Consider the following 15,498-nt stretch of genomic DNA (forward strand, 5'->3'; position numbering starts at 1 on the left):
TTACAAACCAGCCAGCTGAGCCTGTAACGGGCTCAGAGATATTAGAAATCCAAAACACAGGGGCCGAATCATCCTGTCCCATCACTCCTGTCCCCTCCTTGACCCTGGAAGCAACTGGCAGAAAAAGGCAGGACCTGCCCAAGAGAAGCCAAACTCTCAAATAAAAATTTCAAGGCAGAAAAAGTTGGAGCCACCTCCCAAGCCCTTTGCTGGCTTGCTATTGCATATGGGTGAAGAAATAAACGTCTTAGGAAAGCATTCTGGGTGGGCTATGAAGCTGCTTCTATTTTTGCAATTTGCTTGGCATCCACAACCTTCTATTCCAGCCATTTGAAACTTCAGCCGTCCCTCGATGGGATCACATCCAACAGTCCTGTTATCAATTATTCACGAATGACCCTGAGGTCCCTATATTGATGAGGTATCTTTTCTTTTTTGAAGTTGCAAGTTAAAAAAAAAAAAAAGCCTAAGTCAAATCGACTTAAGCAAAATGTCATTTTGGGTTTTGCAACTGGGAAGCTGGGGGATATCAGAAGCTTCAGGTGTGGCTGGATCCGAGGAATTCAAATGACATCACCAGGTCTCAAATAACACCCCCGTCTCTCTGCTGGCTTTGCTAGGTGTTGTCACTGTAGCTAAGCCATCTCCCTAGGTTGACAAGAAGGCCCCTGGGAATGCTTGGCTTGCATCCTATCGTTTCACTCAAGCCGGAAGAAAAATGCAGGCTTGTTTCAAAACTACTAGAAAAGTTTCAAGTATTTATTTTAAAAAAATATGCAGCCTGAGAAATGAGAACACTGCATATGAATGAATATCCAAGTGGAGAGGGTCTCTAGAAAATTCTACTGCTCTGGCAAAACTGGACCTTCTTTGGGGCTGTTCAGAAGAGATTCCCCTTGACACAGGGCATACGCTCTACAGGTAACGAACCATCTCCCACACCCTATTGTCTCCCAGAGTCCAGAGCCAGACTTCGATTGCCATTCCTCATTGTGTTTTCATTGTTGTTTTTGTTTTTGAAGAGAATTTCTTTGTGGCTCTATCTTTAAGAAAATTGGGCCAATTAATGAACACTGAGAGAGCCGGGTGAGTGCATTCACAACCGTCCCACTTTAAGCAGGTACACGGCCTACCTGGCCAGCTCTGTGGAGTCTTGTCTCCACACAGGATGAAATATTCCACCTCCCATCACCAGACCGAATCCCCCACCCAGCATGCAGTCCACAGCTCAACTGATGGCTCCTGGTAGTTGTACCAGGGCAGGACTGGAAGGTGCTCCCCCCACTTTATCAGTTCCCAGCTGGTTATCCTGTTTTCCTCTTGGGGTGGAGAGAAAAACAACATCCCTGCCCATTTTAGCAAAATATGCTGTAGGTCAATCTGTGCTTTCAACAGAGAAAATTCTTTTTCGGATCAGAATGATTCACGGAGTGCTTTTTAGTCTGGGACCAACAGATGATAATAATAATGATAATGATGGTGATCATCATAATAATGATAATGATGCTGACGATAATCATCCTCCTCACCGTATCTTAAATCTTTTGTGTAAGTCCTAGTGCCGCGAGTGAGGACCCACGTTCATAATAGGAACCCAATATGATTTTATTGAATTATTGATTGCTTCCTTGGATTCCTCCCTGGTGCTGGATGATGACTGGTTCTTTATCTGGCATAGAAGCTGTTGCTATTGTTAACTTTTTTTTTTTTAAGAAAGAAGGATCAGTATTATGATCTCTCCACTTCTGAGATGGCGGAAGTGGGGTTCTGTAAAGGTGAGTTCACATGCCTGAATGCACCCGGACACGCCCGAACAGAGTGACCACAGAGCCTTCCTGCTAATTCCAGGAGAGGGGGGGACCAGGGACTTCTGATCTGTGGAGGCTCTGCGACAGCACCCCTCCTTTCAGTATTTAACTATAATTAGCGAGAACCACCCATATGGCGACTCTTCTCAGGCCAGATGGGTGGTTGTCAGGCGGCACATGATCTTTGCTTCACTTTGAAAGAGACGTGAGTAATCCTGGGGATATTAATCCAACCGAGGCTATATTTATCTTCATTTCTTCAGCTGAGCGCGCATCTCTATTTCTTCTCCAGGCGTCAGGGGGGTATCGGGTACCAGCAGCATGGCAGTTCTTTCAGAGCCTAAGGGGAAAGGCTGCCTCTACTCTGTGGTTCCTCCTGGACTCCGTGGCTCCATCCTCCATGGGCCCTGCAACCCCCAAAGGCACAGAGGACCAGAACTCCAGGCAATGCCAGAGCCTTAGAAGCTGTTCAGGCAACGTGACAGATGAGGAGACTGAGGCTTAGGGAAGCTGTGCGGCTGGTCCAAAACTAGTGAAGGATAGAGCTGGAGTGACCGTCATGGGACTCCTGCTTGATTTTATGAAAGGGCGACATTCCATTTTGCACCTGCTAAGGCAGCGTATCCCTTCCTCTCTCAAAAGGTGAGCAATTCTATGCTGACCCTACGTTAGGAGACTACATCTGTAAAGGGAGGCAGAGGCTAGGTCTAGAAGTCATATCTACGGTGGAAGTAGAGCCAGCAAAGTATCAGGATTCAAAATAGCTCTCCAAAACCTCTCTCCACCCCGCTCCAAGCTTCTCCCTGAAGATAGCTCTGCATCTTTCATCTCTCAACTCCATCACCCTCTGTCCCTAATCAGTCCTCTTCATATTTTATGAGACACATTCCAAAGACAGCCAGTCTGATTGGCTCCGCTAATAACCCTCAAATTAACTGGCCACCCTTTCTTTGTAACTCAGAGGTCATTTCCCAGAGAATGGATGAGGCACAGGCAGACTCCCCGGTCCAATCAGACTGCCTCCCGTGAAACAGCAGTCTGGTTGAGTAGTGGGTGGGAGAGGTCAGGTCAGGAGGAAGGTGTTGAGTGTGGGAAACACTTCGGGTTGCAAACCGCAGGGTCCTTCGTAGGACTTCAATGACCTTATTAATAACATTCTTTATTAAAATAATGTCACTTATTATCAACCACTTTCTGAGACCACTCAGGGGCTTTCCATTTTATTTTCTTATTTCATCCTTACATAACCCCAAAGTAAAAGTTATTGTTTTACAGATAAGGAAATGGAGGCCCCAACAGTTCATCATTTGCTTAAGATAACTCTAATATGTATGTGTGTGTGTGTGTGTGTGTGTGTGTGTGTGTGTGTACACTTTGGTAGCAGCGATTGAACTCAGGGGCACCTAACCACTGAGCCACATCTCCAGTCCATTTTTATTTTTTTATTTTGAGACAGGGTCTCATTAAGTTGTTCAGAGCCTTGCTAGGTTGCGGAGGCTGGCTTTGAACTTGCAATCCTCCTGCCTCAGCCTCTCTAGCCACTGGGACGGCAGGTACGTGCCACGGCGCCTGGCTTATATATCTTTTCAAAATGTTACCTTAACCCAGTTTTGGGGGCTTTGCATAGAAGCTGGTCAGTTTTCCTTCCCAAGCAGCTAATTCCACATCCTAACTACCTCCCTAAGTGGTAGTTAATCTCTCTAATCTCACATTTTGGGCCAATCCATTCACCCTAATTGTTCCAGGGCTAGGTCCCTGTGCCCCCGAACATGCTGAAATTGTCCAAATGCACCAACCCTAGGCTTGCTTAAGCTGTGAGAAGGAAAGCCTTCTCCCACCCACAGGTTTCCTTCTCTCCCTCTGCCTTGAGGCAGCCTGGTGCTCCCCAAAGCGGCCCTGTGAGGTGCTCTTCCTCACCACGGAACAGCGAGCACAAAAACCCATGAAAATTCTCTGTTTCTCAGTCTGGATGGGTGTCTCCCCTCACCATATCTCAACCAGGGTAATATAGTTAAAACACTGCATCCCTGGGCAGAGGTGGAGCTGGGTTCAGGGCCTGGCAACTCGACTTCAGGGGCCATGTGCACAAATGTGCTGCCTTCTGTGAGCCCCAGGAGAGCATCTTCCAAGGTGTGGCCACCACCAGCTTGTGGCTCTGGATTGACTCTGAACTTGACAAGACATTGCTGCTATGCATAGATCCAGACCTTCCCTGCAAGACTTCACTTTGGTACATCTCACCTCCTATTCTGGTCTTTTTCCAGTCTGGAAACCTATTGGAACCTACCTTGAAAGTCCTTGATACCAAGTTAAACTTTGAGCCAGCATTACCTGGTAGCCTTTAGGAGATCTTTATTATTGTGGTGATTTTGTATTTTGTTAGGAGCAAACTCTCTGAGAGGTTTGGGGGAACTTCAAAGGTCCAAGATAGAAATTTCAGCTGGGATATAAAAGGAAAAGGAAGATTCAAAACGTGAGTAGTTCCTGTCTGTGACTTGGGACAGGGTGCTTGACCTTGCTGGATCTCAACCTCTTCATCTAGAAAGCAAGGACAGTACTTCCTATCTTACTGAGTGGTTATGAGGACTGAATAGGGGAATGTCTTTGGAGGTGCCTGGAGGAGTCCCTGGCACTCAGTGCTCACTCAGTGAATGTTGATGTCCCAGCCTGAATGATTCCTCCTAGACATCAGTGTTGAGCTGTCTCCCTGGCTGGGACTTTAGCAGTCCATCAACTCAGGAATTCTATGATTGATTAGTGATGTCTGCCTGGGCACAAAGTGGATAGTGTCCACCCATATGCCATCTCTGCTCTATGATTACCCACCATGGCTGCCAATCTCTCTAGAATTGTTGCCACATCACACTCATGCAGGTGAAGTCGTGGAGAAGCACGAATACCTACTCCTCTATTGCCGCTCAGCAAACCATTCCAATACTTCCTCTCCCCGTTCATCAGACTGTCCATCTTCATGTGCAAAAATGCACGTGATGGGATTCCCTTATTATTGCATAAGGAAACAGATCCACTGAGATGTCTTTCCCAGGGAGTTGAAGGAATTAGGTCATTAGAACCTTTCTCCCTCTTTTCCAAACATTTTTAGTGACCCATGTGATTAGGTATACAAACTCCAGGGAAATAAGTTAAGGTACTGCTCTATAGGATAGTAATAGCATTACTGATGATTACCCTTTAGGGGACACCCTATACTCCCTACCTGGCGCTGTGACACACACACACACACACTGAATACAGCTTCTCATTTAACTTCATAGTAATACTATGCAGTCAGTTCATTGCTACAGGTGAGGAACTTGTCCCTGTGACACTGCATGTGAGGGGCAGGGCTGGGTTTGACCCTCGAAGCTGAATATCTCCAAAACCTGAGCTTTCTCCCCCCACCCCCCGCAAAATATGTCATTTCTGGGCAAGACTCTGGAAGTCCTTATCTGCTGGTCAGCTCTTCCCATTTCAACAGGTCCTTTCCTTATTTGCTCTTTAGTTGGCACTTGAGATGGAGACCCAGTGTGTGTGTGTGTGCATGCTCATGTGCATGTTTGCATGCACACCTGCCTCTTTTTTTGTAAGCATCTTGGATTTTCACAATAGGCTAGATGGAGAGGATTTGGGCTCCACAGGTTAGTTGGTGAGGCACAAGACACTTTCAGGGTCACCCAACAGTGGTCATGGAGAAGTCTGATTGAGCCTCGGCCCATGTCAGATAACCCTGGATGAGATCGTCCCAAATCCTGGTGGACTCAGGTCCTAGAGGGGTGCTATGATGAAGTAGCCCTCACTGGGACATTCACAGGGCCCTGGAATGCTTAGATCCCTGACACATAAACCAAGTGGAGCCTCCTGCTCCAGGAGGAGTGGGTAGGTAATATCTGGGAGCACCAGGATCCCTGCCAACCACTTTCCAACCATTGCCTTGCTTACTTCAATCTGCAATGGGCAAATAAGGACCCTGGTTCACATTGGTTCATTGACCCTTCAAACCCCAGAGGTAGAAACTCCTCTTGGCTTCACTTTACTGAGGAGAGGAGTAAAGCCCAAAGGAAGGAAGGCCCCTTTGCAAGCAGGACCCAAATTTCAAAGCAGGTGCAGGGAACAACTTCTTCCCACCATCAGCCACATTGTCATGAGGGTTGGCCGGTGACCATCACTGGCTCAGACTTCAGACAAAGGGGCCACCAAGAGGGACGTGCGTGGTTCCCTTTAGGGGTGGTAGAAACATGAAAAACCCTGAGGAGGAAAATAACAACAGGAAACCCAAAGCAAATTGTTGACCGGTACAGGTTGTTTGGGCCCCAAAGAGGAGAATAGGGCTTCTATTTCTCTTCCTCGTGTGAAACTTGGGGTAGCATTGGTTGCGGAAATTCCAAAATCACTAAATCGCCGTTTCCCTGAGCAGCCTGGGTTCAGGAACGTGGCCGGAAAAATCAAATGGAATAAATCATGGGTGAAGACAGGAAAACACGATAAAAAAAAAAACACGTTAATCCTTCATGCTTCTGTGACTGTGGATATAGCAGAGAGAGCACGGAGCTAGAGGAGATGAGCCTTCCTAGGGGCCAGGTCTTTGCAATTCTTTGCAACAAGGTGTAGAGTCCGAACAAGAAAGTAGAAAGCAGAAATCCATCAGCAAGCAGAGGTATTGGGGAATTCACCTCGGAACCGTGGCTTTTTTACTACTGAGGATTGGGTGATCGCCTTAAGGCAAGGTGGTCCACGTGCCAGATGCTTATTTATCATTTTCTTCTGCTTCTCATTGTTTTAGAACCTCCCTGAGGATCTCCCTTATGCAAACCTGTTTCTGGGTGCATGGATTACCATCTCCTGAAAGTTAGGTGACTCGTTCTTTCAAAAGCACGACGTGCCTCTTGGCTCTGGAAAGTCTGAAATGGTTAGACAGTGTCCAGAGGTTCCATGGGCCAGGCATAGGTTCCATGAAATACGCATGGCACCTGACCAGTGGAAGGTCATACATCGCCCAAGCCAGCTTCGTGTTCCCTGATTACCCAAAGAGTGAGAAGGTGCAGCTGGAAGGACCCGGGAATCCAAAGAGTCCTTCTGTGTCCCTAGATGTGGCTTTATTTCCCCTCTCCTTGAAAGAGAGGAGATGAATGGACGTCTGGCATTTAAATGGGTTTTCCAATCAAGCCTGGGCAAGGATGACCTTAGTCCTGTTCGAGGCGCAGGATTTGAGCTGGAGAACAGCAGCACTTCCTCTCCCCGTCTCCAGTGGAAGGTCACTCCTCCGACTCCTGGCTCCTGACTCCACGCCACAGAGGAACCTCTTGCAGAGAGAGGCAGGCTAAAGAGTCACGCCTACTTAAAAGGCCAAAGCAGATTTCGAAGGAGGAGTCCGTTGAAAGAGGGGAGGGCAGACCAACTCCTGAGGTCGGGCCTCCCTGGAAGTTCCTGGTTGCTCAAACAGAGGGCCACCCGTCACCTCTGCCCCGAGTGGACGGGAGATGCCGGGGTGATTCCAGAGCAGAACACATGGACCGCTCGGAGGCAAACGCCCAGTGATCACAGTGGCCTCTGATCATCCTCCCACAGGAGGCTTCTGGGAGCCCTCCTGGAGTCACGACCCTGTTGGATTTTTTTCATTTCCTGGTTCCCCATTTCCTTCGGAGGGAAAACTCGGCCTCTTTGGGGTCTTTGGGAGACATCAGAGGTCCCATCTGGACGATCCAGGTCACGTGAATTGATGGAGAGATCTCTGTCCTTCTTGCGGGGGTGGGGTGGGGTGGGAATCCTTTTTAATTAAGTCTGAAGCTCTTCAGGAGTGCACGTGGGTCTTCGAGGGAGGAAGAGAGCTCACTTGTCCGGTTGGAGCTCGCCGTCATCTCTCAGGTCCCGTGTTCTATCATCTGCCCTTCCAATATTTCTCCAGGAAGAAATGGAGATGTTTCTGTATGAGGATGACAGTTCCCCAGTGTTTCATGGGCATAAGAAGGTGTTAAGGTCTGTGAACAAGTCAAAATAACACCTGGCATTTTGCCAGGGGAATGTTAGAGTTCGTAAACAAGTCTGGATGGCGCCTGGCAAAATGCCAGAGGGAGTGGTTTGAGAAGTAACAAAAGCAAGCCATTAAGTGTGGAGATTGCTTATTGGTTGACTGATGTATCTAGTTTATGCTAATTAAGATAAGCTGTGCAAAATGTATAAATAGCTCTGTTGTCCTACAATAAATGGCTCCTACTCCTGCTGTATCAATGTACACAAGTTATTCGTCACCCCCCGGTTATTCTGCTGCAGCCAGACTGCGGCAGATGGTGGCCCGTACGGGGAGCCCCAAAACTCTCGGGGGTAAGTGACGAAAAAAAAAGCTGCCCGTCCATAGATAGGACGGGAACAATCTGCTCATCCCTAGGCAGATAGGGCGAGAGGAAAAATGGCCATTTCAAGAAAATGGAAAAGATTGATACAGTATGTTTGTGTCTTGTTTTGTCTCAGTGTATTGTTTTGTTTTTATGATGAAAATATGGAAGGGGTGAGAAGTAAATTGATAAGAGAAAGAGACACCCCAGTGGAACCAAGAATAGTTAGGGCATGTGTTGATAAGAGCCCAGGAACTCTAGTCAGAAAGAAAAAGAAAAAAGTTCGAAAGAAGAAGGATTATCAAAAAAAAGTTGCAGCAAAAGGCTATTACTGAATACTTTTCCTTACTGGAGGGTGCGTGAATCTGTGCAGCGGCTACCATGTGCGCAAGCGGGTCACAGTGCAGCAAGTACTTTCCAAGTGGCGGCAGCCGGCTCTTCCACTGCTAAGAGCCCAAGTCTAGACCTGACCTGGAGGCACAGTCTCCCAGGCTCTTGCTCCCTGTGCCCAGTAGCAGTTTGAGTCGGGACACTCCCCGGACTCTCCCCGGGGCCATCTGGGGCTGCCCAGGATGCTACAGCCGACAGAAGACGCTACCAGTGTCCCTGATGTTTGGTCATTTTCAATGCCAATAACTAAGCTACAATGGTTCTCCCACACCTGGAAGCTAATGAGTAATGAGCACTATTAAGGCTTATTTCAAATGTAAAAAACCTTGAGATAATGTACTAAATTGTTCAGAAGGTTGTTTCCTTAGTAGAATGCTACAAGATTTTCTTAGCCATCCAGAGTTCCTGTCTTCATCTCAGTGCCAGTAAAGACGAAGGTGGAAGAATTTCCAGTGTTGCTAAAAACCGGAGGAGACTTCGGCTGAGAACCCGACGAGACTTCGGATCAAGCCAGCTGCCTGCAGAACTTGCCTGTGATTTAAGCTAGCTGCCTGCAGAACTTACCTGGACTGTGATTTAAGCTAGCTGCCTGCAGAACTTACCTGGACTGTGATTTAAGCTAGCTGCCTGCAGAACTTACCTGGACTGTGATTTAAGCTAGCTGCCTGCAGAACTTACCTGGACTATGATTTAAGCTAGCTGCCTGCAGACCTGGACTGTGATTTACCTGGACTGTGAGTTAATCTATTGAGACACTGCTTTACCTGGACTGAGACAACAAACTGTAATGTACAACAAATTGTAACTCAATATCTTTGCAAATGGTGTCATTGCTGGTATAATTTTTCCAAGGGCTTCTTGCATGGAGCCATCAATTGGCTTGGTATTGTAGCATTTTGTATCCTCCCTTTCTGTTTGTAGCAGGTTATTTATGGTGTTTATGTAAAAACCACTATGGTCCTTATTTAAATTAAACAAAAGGGGGATATGTTAAGGTCTGTAGACAAGTCAAAATAACACCTGGTATTTTGCCAGGGGAATGTAGAGTTCGTAAACAAGTCTGGATGGTGCCTGGCAAAATGCCAGAAGGAGTGGTTTGAGAAGTAACCAAAGTGAGCTATTAAGTGTGGAGATTCCTTATTGGTTGACTGATGTATCTAATTTATGCTAATTAAGATAAGCTGTACAAAATGTATAAATAGCTCTGTTGTCCTACAATAAACGGCTCCTATTCCTGCTGTATCAACGTACACAAGTTATTCGTCACCCCCCCGGGTTATTCTGCTGCAGCCGGACTGCGGCAAGAAGGGTCCATCATGACGTCCAAAATGTTAAGAGATCAAGTGACCAACTTTCCAGGTCCTAGCACTGAACTTTTCACTTTTCTTGGGAACTTTCTCAGTCACAGACGGATGGGACAGATGGCCCTCCTAAAGGATGTGGCCGTGCCTCTTCCACGGGCCTGTCTCCTGTACACCTGCACAGGGTGCCTCTAATCTTTTTTTCTAGTGCTATCTCCTTCCTGAAGATCTACCTACAGGTCATTTCCCTTGACCTCTGGTTTATACTCATTTCCCTTAAATACCCACTATCCAATTTCTACCTTAGCCTGATAAACCAGAGGGACTACTGACCCAAGATTGGGAGGGGAGGGTTTTCTGAAAGCTAATCAGTCCACCCAAAGGACTGAGCACTGTGCCAGATCTAATCATGCAGTCTTCCCACCATGGACTGAGTATTATTATGGCTTCCGCTTTCCAGATGGGAAACCACCAAAGACCAGTGATGATGTGACCTTCTAGAAGCCACACTGCAAACCAGAATCCAGGTCTTGCCTGGAGCCGTCATCCAGGAAGAGAAATTTGGGATCATACATATAAGATTTCTCAAAATGTTAAAGCCCAGAGAGGAGAGAAAAATTTTACTGTGATTTAGGAGAACAGATGAAGTAGCAATGTAGGAAAACGAAAATATATGCATTCCTCTTTTTTTTAAAAAAAAAAAAAAATAACACTATGGAACTTAAGTCACTTTGTAAGCTTTGAAACGTAAAAAAATGTATTATGTATGTGATTTGCTCATAAAATTATCGTGTTTGGTGTATTTAAAGACGTGAGAACATAGGAAGAAGCAGAGGAGTTTTCGGGAAACAGGTTTTCTGAGAAAAGTTAAAATGTTTTGAAAAAATCATATTAGGGGGTTTCTATTTTTCTTTTTTTTTTTTAATCAGATGTTCAGTCTTCTGTTTCCAGCCGTTAACATTTTCTGTCCTCCCTTAACCTTCAAGAACCCTCAAGCTGATCCTCTGGGCTCCCCACCTGCCCTGCGAGCCAAGATGTCACCATCTTCTGCCTCCTCTCTGGGTTCCCTTCTCTCCACATGTGGGACAAGGCATGAGCACCGTCTTCTCATTTCCCCTGGATCTTTTGCAGACTTTTGCTTAGCTCCCCACTGACTCAGGAGCACCTGCTGGTTCAGCCTCTTCATCATGGTCTCCTTCTGGTTCCTGACTGGGGTAGCTCCTGGCCGTCCCACTTAGCTGAGCTCTGAGATGGGCGGGTGCTAGCTTCAGAGAACAGCATCTTTAAGGCTCTCAGAGGGATGTGGCCAGGGAGCTGTTCCCTGGCTACACCTGTACACCTGGAGACACAGGGCACCACCGCTGAGCTCCTGGCTTACTGAGTCAACCAAGCAAAACATGGTCTGGATTTTAACCCCTTAGTGGGCAGCAGGATGCCTCTTAGAAAAACAGTTGTGGATGTGAGGACGTTCAGATACCCTGGAGGGGAGAGGGACCTGGGGCCCATGCGCTTAGTCACACTGGCTGTCACAGGGAAGCCCACCTTCCCTAGAGAGCTGGCATTTGGGAACCGACCTGACTTCTTCCCTGTATAATCTGCCTAAGATTCTGCAGAGGTGTGCAAGGATTAGAAGGGGCCAGGCTGAGGGGCATCTGCTCCGATCCCACATTGGGGTGAGGGTCGGGGAGGAGAAAGGACAAGAGCTCTCTTCTTACATAAATTTCAAAAATTAGAAAACTATTCCATCATTTGTTCCCAGCTGATCTATGAACACGTTGTTGTTATGAGTGCATCAAGAAGATGTTTTCAGACGATATGGCATCAAAGTGCAACCCTGAGGCCCAGAGAAGGCAAAGCAGTGTCCTTGTACGAGCTCGCTGATCTTCCTGACGCTTGCTGACCTGCTAAACAGAAGGTTCTGAAGGACCACGGCCAAGTCCTTCCCTGGGCTCTCTTCCTCTCTGGTTAGGACCAACTAAACCTCCAAAATGAAGTGGGCAGGGAGAAGGGCCAGTGAGGCCCTGGCTTTGTGTGTCAGGAAGGATAACCAGGACTGTTCCTTTCAGGCCTGGTGTTTCCTGGAGGCAAGATTTCTAAAAAAGTTGGTCAACACTGTGGCAAGAACTGAAATAACTGTTATCATGCTGCTTAACACCCAAATTGCATATATTGTTGCTGGGGAAGAAGTGAATTTGTCTGGTGGGTGTTGAGGAGGTTGTTTTCAGGATAACTGGGTTGCAAAGACAATCTGGGATGATTCACAGAGTTACTGATGATCAGGCACAGAAAGGAGAGAGGCAAAAATAATAACAATAGACACCCATGTACGGAACTCTCATTATGTGCTGGGTATCTCTACCAGGCCACCTTCCTGCGTGCCCCCAGGACAGTAGGGAGAGGCACATGACCCGACTTCCGCCAACCGGACTCTTTCCTGGGACTCTGGCTCTTGAGTGAAATGATGAAAGGACCCTGGAAACCTCAGGAGTCTGTTTATTCCAACGTTGACCCCCAAGCAAGTGTAAGACTCTGCAACGTGACTGGGCCACAGGGTACCCAGGTGTTTTGGTCAAACATTATTCTTGCTGGGTCCATGAGGGTGTTTCTGGATGAGATTAGTATTTCAATGAGTGGAATAAGTAAATCCGATTCCCCCTCCCTAGTTGGGGGAGGGCCTGATCCCATCCACTGGAGGTCTAAAGAATAGAAAAGACAGGACGGACAAGGGAGAATTTTCTTTCTCTACCAGACTGCTTTAGAGCTGGGTCACTGCTGCTTTCTGGAACTTGGACTAGAACTTGCGCTATTGTCTCTTCTGGTTCCCAAGCCGTTGCGCTTGGTCTGGAACCACAACACCTGCTATCCTACTTCTCTAGAATGTAGAGCCTGAGACTTCTCTGTGGCCATAGGTGCATGAATCAATATAATAAACAGATACAGAGAGCACTGTAGATATATGTCCTCCAGTTCTGTTTCTCTGGAGAGCACTGACCATCAAGAGGTTCGTGTCCCTAAGGTCTCTTAGAGGTACCCAGGTGCTACCATCCTGGAAACTAATCCTTATGTCTCTAATGGATTCATTTTTATTTCAATGAATAAGAGACAAATTCTATGATTAGGACTAAAGAACCATCACTAATAGTACAATTCAATCCTATTCTCCTTTAAAGGTTAAAAAAAAAAAACCCTGAATTTTATAGAGGTGAACTTGTTTCCCAGCTAGTGAACGGTAAAGCTGGAATTTGAACCACTCTGCTTATATCTAGAGCTTGTACTCTTTTTCTCTCTCTTTTTTTTTTTTTTTTTGCGGGGGGGGGGTGTTGCCAATCAGAAAGTGGCTGAATAGATGCTAGAAACTGGACTGGGACCCTGGATGTGAAAATAGCTCTCTTGTGCTACAGAAACACAGGAAAGTCTGCTTGCTAAGAAGATGCTAAGTGGTCAAAGATTGATAGACCAAAGTGTGGTCAGTTCTGATACAGAGCAAAGAGCCAAACTTAAGGATTCCTGCTAAATCCCTGGGGGTTCTGCCACCTACGGGATATGAGAGACAGAATGCATCCGTCAGCTTGACTCTAAATGCAAACTTTGTGACAGCTCATTGCTAGTCTGATCCATGGCCATGAAACCAACCACATTTCATTTGCAAAAGGGCCTTTGGTACAAATGGGCCGGTAATAAGGAGTATCATCCCTCATTGGGCCTTATTTATGCTAGATGTCATCCCAAATGTTTTCCATAGATCATCTCCTGTAAGGTCCCATCCATAACAGCATTTTGTCCATTTTAGGAAAGAAAAAAAACAAAACAGAAAACTAAACCACTTTACTGAACGTCTCTGGAATTTGAAGCTACACAGAATGGACCTCAAGCAAACATGGCAGAAGATGCTGGGACACATGGAATCCCTCGGTTGTCCACCCACCTCTCAGAATTGTGGTTCAAGTCTTGGGACGACACGAAGAAGACACAGTCTGTCTGGAAATCTCTCTGATTTCACTGAGCGCGTGAACTCTTGCGATCATGACATAGGAATTGAAAACTTCGCCCGCCAGGAACATTCTCACAGTAAATCCTGTCCCCGGTTCTCCTTACGTGGCCCCTTTGTGGCTTCCCAGAAAAACAACTACCCTAGGATGGGATGGAGGTGAGGAAATGGGTAGGGGGCAGCTCCTCTGCAGGGCAGCTGTCGGCATGTCCTTGTTCTCCGACTGGAAGTGCTCTATCCCTGACTTTGCCAGTTCTAATAGTTCTTGACCAGCCTCCTGGGTACCATGGTGCCTCTGCTGAACTTCACAGATCAGTGCAGCCTGAGTTTTGTATGCAAAAAAAAAAAAAGAAAAAGAAAAAGAAAAAGAAAGAAAAAAAATTTCAAAAAATGAGAGAGAGAGAGAGAGAACAGAAAACAGACATTTCACAGCTACCCACCCACAATCTTGCTTTCAGAGGGCTCTGAACCCACAGCCATAATCAGCTAGCCTAATTAGCTGCTAAGAGAGGGAAAGATGGGAGATGATTATGCAGATGTCTGGTTTCTCTGGGCCTTTATGGCCCCAGGGGCCTTAGCGCACTAGGGAAAGGCCATAGATTTGGAGTTGTGTCTGGGCTCATTTTCAATTATCTTTTCCTATTAGCTCACAATATGATCATCACTACTATTCTTCAACACTGGCCGATTTGCTGATCCGGTTGACTGAACTCCGTTAAGGCATTCAGCTTCTCTGGGGCCATTTCCATATCTGTACAATGACGGCAGTAGACTATGTAGCTGCCAATATTGCTGTGTGGATTAAAGAAGAGAGTCTATGTCCTACACTTAATTACCAGCACATACACAATATGTAGACATATACGGCCTGTGATCACAAGTCTATTAGGCTCAGCGAGCACTTATTAAACATCTATTATATGTCAGGTATTGTGTTAGGCACCTTAAAGAGCTTATTTAATTCTCACTAACCCCTAAGAGGTAATTCTTCTTATTATCCCCATTTCACAGCTAGAGAATTCCAGAAATTTAAGTGTTTGCTCTTAATTGGCAGAGATGATATGATCGTGACTATTACTATTACTTCTGTCCTAGAGAGCCCAGCTCTCTCACAATGCTTAAATCCCATCTGCACATCACACCAGCATCTGTGCACAAACATACCTGGAGATTCTCAGACAGACACATCTGAATACATAAGGAACATCCATCAGGCACACCTCACACAGTACCCAGACTCACTGAATTACAGTCCCGCCTCCATGATCAGAACATCCTTTTTTTTTTCCTGCTACTCCCTCCAAGGGCTCCCCTGATTGGGAGGCGAATGCAGGTCAAGAATGCCAGTAATGGCTTCCCCTCCTCAGGGTAGCTGGATTTTAACTGATGGATCCAGAACACCCCAATGCAAAAGCTGCCGGAATTACTGGCTCTTAGGGGAGTTCAGGGCTATGGTAAGACAAGGGAGAGGGCTGAAAGGAGAAAATCTTCCTTTCCTTTGTTCACTCCATGGCAGTTATTGGCCACCAGCCGTGAGCCACCTACTGTGCACAAGAAAGCTGGGGTGGGAGGACTGGGTGCCTGGCCTCGAGGGGTGTCTGCTGGTGTCACAGTGGCTCCTGACACACCCTCCCAAGGCCACCTGTAGGAGGATGGTCACAACCTGGAGTTTGTGGTTCCAT

Source organism: Ictidomys tridecemlineatus, chromosome 10 (assembly GCF_052094955.1).
Source record: "Ictidomys tridecemlineatus isolate mIctTri1 chromosome 10, mIctTri1.hap1, whole genome shotgun sequence".
NCBI classification, from domain to species: domain Eukaryota; kingdom Metazoa; phylum Chordata; class Mammalia; order Rodentia; family Sciuridae; genus Ictidomys; species Ictidomys tridecemlineatus.